Raw genomic sequence first — 7,876 nt, forward strand, 5'->3', positions numbered from 1 at the left:
GTGAAGATGACGAGGAACATGATGTTCCCTCTCAGAATAAGGGCAGATTTGAAAAAAAAAGAAGAAATTGCAGCAGTTACTCAAGAGGCTTTCCAAAGCCAACCAAAATATGAAAATTGGTTGTGGCATTTGAGATTTGGACATCTCAACTTTGGAGGTCTTAACTTGTTGAGCAGAAAAGGAATGGTAAGAGGATTACCATTGATAGAGAAACCGGACAACCTTTGTGAAGGCTGCATATTCGGAAAACAACACAGAGAAAGCTTTCCATCAGGGAAAAGCATAAGGGCAAAAGAACCCTTAGAAATTGTCCACTCAGATTTATGTGGACCGATGCAAACCCCATCATTAGCAGGCAGCAAATATTTTCTAACATTAATTGATGATTTTACTAGAAAAGCTTGGGTTTACTTTCTAAAGAACAAAAGTGAAGTGTTTGAAAAATTTCAAAATTTCAAAGCACTTGTGGAAAATCAAAGTGGGCTGCGTATCAAAGTTCTAAGAACTGACAGAGGAGGTGAGTATATCTCCAAAGAATTTTTATGGTTTTGTAGAGAAAATGGAATTCATAAGCAGTTTACAGCTAGGTACACTCTGCAGCAAAATGGAGTTGCTGAAAGGAAGAACAAGACCATCATGGATATGGCGAGGAGCATGTTGAAGGCAAAGCATTTGCCAAATGATTATTGGGCTGAAGCTGTACGCTGTGCAATATATATTTTGAATAGGTGTCCAATAAAAGCAGTGATGAACAAAGTGCCGGAAGAAGCATGGAGTGGGAGAAAGCAAGGAGTCACCCACATGAAAGTTTTTGGATGTGTGGCTTATGCACACATTCCAGATCAGCTAAGGAAGAAGTTGGACAACAAAGGGGAGAAATGTATCTTCATTGGATACAGTGAGGAATCCAAAGCTTACAAGTTGTATATCCCATCTACCAAGAAGTTTTTTGTGAGCAGAGATGTTCAGTTCATTGAAGAGGAAGCTTGGGATGGAAGCATAGAGAAAACAATGAATGTTAAAAACTGTTTGTCTCATGATGAAGATGATGAAGAGATGGCTGAAATACATCCCCAAACAGTAGCGCCAACACAAGGACAGCAAGCGACACCCTTGAGGAGAAATGAAAGTGCTTCTTCAAGCACACCACAAGGAGGAAATTCAAGTGCTTCTTCAAGCACTTGTACACCAAATGAAAGAGGTAAGAAATTCCGAAATTTAAGTGACATTTATGATGAAGGAATGAATTCCTTGTTTGCTTTGTATTGTCATGTTGATGACCCTATTCATTTCGAAGATGCAATTAAAGATAAGAAATGGATAAAAGCTATGGATGAGGAGATGAATGCCATAGAAAGAAACAAGACATGGGATTTGGTTGAGCTACCAAAAGGTAAGGAAGTCATTGGAGTTAAATGGGTCTATAAGACCAAGAGTAATGCTGAAGGCAAGATAGAAAGGCACAAGGCAAGGCTGGTTGTCAAAGGATACAAGCAGCAGTATGGGAGAGACTATGAGAAGACTTTCACACCGGTTGCAAGAATGGAAACCGTGAGAGCAGTGCTGTCCATAGAAGCACAAAACAAGTGGAAAGTTTACCAAATGGACACGAAGTCAGCATTCCTAAATGGAGTGTTAAAAGAAGAGGTTTACATTGAACAACCTCTAGGCTATGAGAAGAAAGGCCAAGAGCACAAAGTGTGCAGATTGAAGAAAGCTATTTATGGGTTGAAGCAAGCGCCAAGAGCGTGGTATAGTAGAATAGATTCCTATCTAATGGAAAATGAATTTGACAAATGTGAGGGAGAACCCACTGTCTACATCAAAGAAAAGGATGGTAATATTTTAATTGTTGTGTTGTATGTTGATGATGTTATTTTCACAGGCAATGATGTTTATCTCATTGAGAATTTCAAATCAGTCATGAAGGAAGAATTTGAAATGACTGACATGGTTTTGCTGAAATACTTCTTAGGAATAGAAGTAGATCAAAATCAAAATGGAATTTTATCTCTCAAGCAAGATATGTAAATGAAGTGTTGAGCAGATTTAATATGCAAGAGTGCAAGGCAGCAATCACTCCCAAAGTAATGGGATTAAAGCTCAACAAAGAGGACAACAGCAAGGATTTTGATCCTAGCTTGTATAAGAGCATAGTTGGCAGCCTTATGTATTTAACTGCAACTAGGCTTGACATAATGTTTGCTGTTAGTTTTATTTCCAGATTCATGGAGAAGCCAAAAGAAGCACATTGGCAGGCAACAAAAAGAATACTAAGGTATATCAAAGGCACAAAAAGATTTGGCATTTTATACACTTTTTCAGAAAGTTCAGACTTAGTTGGCTACACCGATAGCGATTGGGCTGGAAGTGTGGATGATCGGAAAAGCACATCCGGTTACGTTTTTCACATGGGTTCAGGAGCCATTTCATGGGCTTCCAAGAAACAGCCAATTTTGGCGTTGTCTACAACAGAGGCAAAATACGTGGCAGCTACAGCAGCAGCGTGTCAAGGGGTTTGGATGAGAAGGATGTTAAGAAGTCTATGCCAAGAGCAAGCAACAAGAACGGTGATTTTTTGTGACAATAGCTCAGCTATTGCCCTGTCCAAGAATTCTGTGTTTCACAAGCGAACGAAACACATTGATACAAGGTTTCACTACATCAGAGAATTGGTGAAAAACGAAGAAATTGTTTTACAACATTGCAACACTCAGGAACAGGTTGCAGACATTCTGACAAAGCCATTGGACCAGAAAAGCTTTGAATTTTTTAGGAAATGTCTGGGTATGATTGATAACCCAGCAGTTGAAATTAAAGGGGAGTGTTGAAATAATAATTTCAACTACAGAATTTACCTTCTTTTGCGATGCAATCTTATCGCATATCGCAAATCGCATCCTCAGCCTGATTGCCTTTTGTTACAACCTGTGTCTTCTGCGATTGCGATGGTGCGATGCGACTTAATCACAAATCGCATATCGCATTATATGTGTTTTAAGGTTTTGCTTCGATGACTGCCGATTGCGATTCTGAGGTGCGATTCGATCGCAAATTGCACCAAATAGTAGTGTTCCATTTTTTCCTTCCGCAGTTTGCGATTCTGCGATGCGATCTAATTAAAGTCAACGGTTGAAGTACAGGCCAGCAGCAAATGAATTTGATGTGAAGTAAAAGTTTCTTTACCGCCAGTTTTGTCAGTAAAACAGTAAATGTAATTTACTATGGGTTGGTAAGTTTTGGTAAGGATTTTAATTGTATTTCAGCGGGATTATGGGCACAAGTAAAAGTTGGTAAAACCATTTAATTTTTATTTGTTTTCTTTTACGGAAGCATGGCAAGTGAAAACGTGAAGTAATTTATTTTGGTTGTAACATATATGTAAGTTTTTTTTGTTGACCATGTAATTGAAAAAGAGAGCAACAGCAGTGCGTATGTATAGTTCTGAATATGCAAAAGGGAACACGCAGCAGCGTGAGAAAAATCTATGTGTAATTGCCACACAACAGTGTGTTAATATATAAAGCTAAGACAAAGTATTTCTCAGGAGAGACAGTGAGCGTTTATTGGAAACTGGAACTGAAGTGTTCCTGGTGTAATCCCTCTGTGGAAGAGGAAGAACCATATTTTGTAACAACAGTTTTTATTAATGAATAGAAATCGGTGGTGTGTGAAAACTCTGTCAGCTGCAAATAATTTTTTTTAAGCTTCCCTGTGTTAAAGATCCTAGAGAAAAACAGAGAATTGCTCTCTGTTCTGTGATTTTGTTTTTGGAATTTTACCACAAAAATTCCCAACATCAACCACCTTATCCATGCCTGCCATCTCATCCTTTGCTGAGACCCTTAGAAGCTTTAACTTGTGGAGAGCGTAGAACATGGGTCCCACGGTGTTAGTAACCCATCCTACCTTGACCAGAATTTGTATGACATGAGCCGCTAGGAGTCTTCCACCTCCACCCATGAATAATCTGTAGGGCCTCAAGGAATTCCCATTAGGATGTAGACCGTACGCTTACAAAACATACTCCTCCTTGGAAAAGAGTGCGATAAAGATGATACCCCAAGCGCCGCAACGATCGTGGAGTTATGCGACTTCTAGGGGATCATCAGACCTCAACTTCCCAGCCAAGATGTTAAATCCTATCAACACCCACGCCGAGAGAAACCCACAAAAAATCACGTCCCATGGTTTCACCATGGAGTACCCGCATGTGATGGCTGCAAACCCACTCAACAACCCTGCAGAGCACCAAAAAAGTTTAGTAGTGATAGTTGTCCTGCCAATCGATATCCACTGGCCGTCCACATAACTTCCCCCTCCCACACTATAGGGAACCAAGATCTTCACAAATGAGCCGGGATTGAACCCAGTGACGAGCACCAGTATTGTAGCAAAAATGTTGCAACCCCTAGGCTACCATCTTTACTTTATCAACCTAGGGTTTGTACAAACTTGGAGGTGACCGTGCTGTATACACAAGTAACAATGATGGTTCTGCTTTTTGTCACGGTTCAGCTGATGAGAGACCACTAGGTTTTTCAAGTCAAACTTCTATTGAGTCAGAAAAAGCTTGGTTTCTTGAGGGAAGAAAGGGAAATCTTCTCTAAGAGAGAGCTACTCTAATGCAATAATGGAAAATACCGAAATTCAAATGCTAAATCACACTATTCCCTAATTAATTGCCAAGAAAATATGCTTTGCAATAATGCTAAATTATCATGAACCAAATGATACTATCTAATAATGGAAGTAAGAAGCATCAAAGATCACTAATGTGCAAGTGAAGGGATTTAAATAAATATGTTTTTGTCTTTTTGTCTTTTCATGCAAAATCAAGTATGCAAACTAATTTCTTTTGGTGATGTGGCAGGTGAATTAAGGATGTTGGAGGATGACTGGAAGGGTTAAGATATGGTTGGATGGTGTGGGAGATCCTTGGGAGGCTTTTGGTGACTTCCTAGAGGTTTTCCCTCAATTCGGCCTCAAAATAGTCCATTTCAGGAAAACCTCCAAGATGTACTAGAAACCTATAGGATACCTTGTAAACCTACAGGATACAACCGAGAGAAAAATGTGAGGTGTTGGAGGTGATGGAAGGCTTAGGAAATGTGGTTGATGGGTGGAATGGAGTGGGAGAAGGTCTAGGATCACTCAGAAGTCAACAACAAAGATAGGAGATGGTTGGATTCACTCAATGTGCTTGGAAGAATTTCTATGAAAAATGATGAAAACTAGTGAAGGTGATGGTGAAAACAAGGAATGACTATGGTGGATGGAGTGGAAGGTGGTTGCTGGCTATGAAGTCTTTGTCTCCTCCTGAAGCACCTGCTCTGCATAAAACATGTATATTTTCCAAAAAGCTATGTAAACAAGAAACATTCTCAAAAACTAGGAGAGCGGAATTAATGAACTAATTGCCTACATTATGCATGAGGAAAGTTGCTGAAAAGAAGGAAAGCATGGATGAGATCCACTGCAAAAATGAAGATGAAAAAAAATGAAAATGAAGTCCTACTTTGAAAAACTGACCAAATTCTAATTTAAAGACAACAAACTCCAAAGCTTATAAAAGAAATAGAATTCTGTGTTTTTGGGGCTGCATAAGGGTCCCTTCCTCAAGTCATGATCCGAGAGGGAGGAAGTGAGGCCAAGACACTTGCTAAAAATATTGTGGTGCTCTTTTTATCCCTGCTAACATGCTACTAAAGTAAGGCACAAATAGAAGCAAACTAATAAAAAACCAATCCAATCTACACTACTTGCAATGTAAATGCATCTAAAAGCAAATTAACAATGAAGCTATGAAACTAAACTCAATATACATATACAGGAAAGAGGAGCCTTAAATGATAGGGTTGGACCCTAACCCAAGAGATTAATCCCTCTGAGTTAACTCAGTGCTGGCTCAAAACAAAACTCATTCTTTTTACAACAAAATTTTGAATCCTAATGAGGCTCTAGGCCTCTCTACTTATACAACTGAAGTCCCCAACGACTTCCTTAAAATCAGGGAGGCTCGGCTCTCGAACTCGAGATAAACTAGCTCTTTTTCTCTCACTTGCTCAGCTGCCTTCTAATCCTCATGGCTTGGCTGCTTGCACTCCGAGCTGGTGTGATGGATGGAGGAATATTCGAATGGGGGATAAGTAAATGAGGAGGATTTACCTCCTACAATCCCTCTCCCTTGTCCCATTCGAGTTTTAACCTTAGTATTTGCAAAAATTCCTTGATTTTCTCCTTCAATCCTGCATTCAATGCATATTAGTCCACTAGGCATAATATCCAACTCTAACTCATCTCATAAACAAAATATAATAAAAAACATGTAATAAGTTGTGAGAAAAGTCGATTTGACTAAGTCGGGAGGTGAATTAAGGCCCATATAATTACCCAATGATGAGGCTCATCACCCGTACCACCCAAACCACTAGAAAAGGTTCCCATTACCACCAATGTGGCATTGTGGCCCTTGATATTGCCAGGATTCCCGTCATGGTCATATCGACCTATCCTGGGCCCCTTAATAAGCACTCCCCATAAGTCAAATATCCTGTTCACCATGTGAACGACCCCACTTCCGACAAAGTCATAGATTCCACCCTTGAAAAGAAAATCCTTGACATATGACGCGCTGAGCCAACCATCAGCCAACCACACCTAATGGGAAACCACCGGGTAGACAAACCCTGTGTGAATCAAACTATAGATCAAATACACCAAAAAATGTGTGCACTCTGCTATGGAGTGACTGGTGAACCCTGCGAATATGATGATGAATGCCACTGGCACAAAAAATATGCATAATCAGACCGGTAGCTCTCATTTGGCACATCCGTCAACGCAAAGAAATGATGGCGGATGAAGTCGTTGCACTGCTTCTCCTTTTGAAGGCGAAGGAAAAGCCGAAGAGATAGTAAAATATGATGCTTGCAAATGCATCAATAACATTAGTAAGCATGATGTTCACAGTGATCTTAGCCTGCACAGACTCTGCGCATTGTTAAAAATTTGCAAGAGCTCTGATACCCTATTAAAAATTTGCAGGAGCTCTGATACCATGTGAAAGATTTTATAGGGCAGAGGAAAGGAGTTTATGCCTCAACAAAACACTTGCGGAAATCAAATTCAGTTGTGGTGAGCAAATCGCAACTGGATAGAGGCTTAAAAACACAAAAAATGACTCACTATAAAATAGAGTAAAACATAGTGGTTGTGCTAAAACTAGACGTGAAAATTTAAAGCCATATCACAACAAACCAAACTTTAGATTATGATATCAAAACATAGGAAAATACATTCACATGATAAATGGAGGCTTCACCAGGGGTTGCGGAGTAACACACAATTAAACCCAGTAACTGTTGTTTTCACACACCCACCAATATTTGATCCATGAGTTTCTCCTCTCTACCTCTCAGACTTACACTCTCAACTCTCTCTTGACTCAATCAACTATACAAAATGACTTTTACATTCATATTTATCTAAACGTACATTTTTGACTCATTAATACATGACAGAGCAAAACATTAAGACACAAGATGAGCGATTCTACAAGGTAAGTGATTTTATAAACTTGCAGAAGTTGTAGACCGCAAGTAAGAGTTGCGCAATAAACATTTGACCATACATATTTACCAACCCTTTATTAAATACACATTCCTTCTTAAATGTTTGATGTGGGTTGCGGAATGGAAAACTTGTACTCCTGCGCAGAACTTCTGCCCTTCAACCTACAAACAAATCCACAACCTTCAAAAAACTCTTTAGCAAGTATGGTTGTTGTCAGTGTATTTAACGCGGTGGTTGGGATTAATTTTCTAACACTCCCCCTTAATCACAACTGCCACCATTGAAAATTCCCAAACAGTCT

At 39.5% G+C, this 7,876-nt stretch overlaps 1 pseudogene; it reads right to left on the minus strand.

The window, feature by feature from the left end:
• Positions 1-6,357: 6,357 nt before the first annotated feature.
• LOC149211808 (ammonium transporter 1 member 2-like) lies at positions 6,358-7,000 on the minus strand (annotated as a pseudogene).
• Positions 7,001-7,876: the final 876 nt, after the last annotated feature.

This window comes from Pinus tabuliformis, chromosome 1_1, assembly GCF_031772625.1.
Source record: "Pinus tabuliformis cultivar Carrire ecotype Pingquan chromosome 1_1, CPIR1, whole genome shotgun sequence".
In the NCBI taxonomy this organism is placed as follows: domain Eukaryota; kingdom Viridiplantae; phylum Streptophyta; class Pinopsida; order Pinales; family Pinaceae; genus Pinus; species Pinus tabuliformis.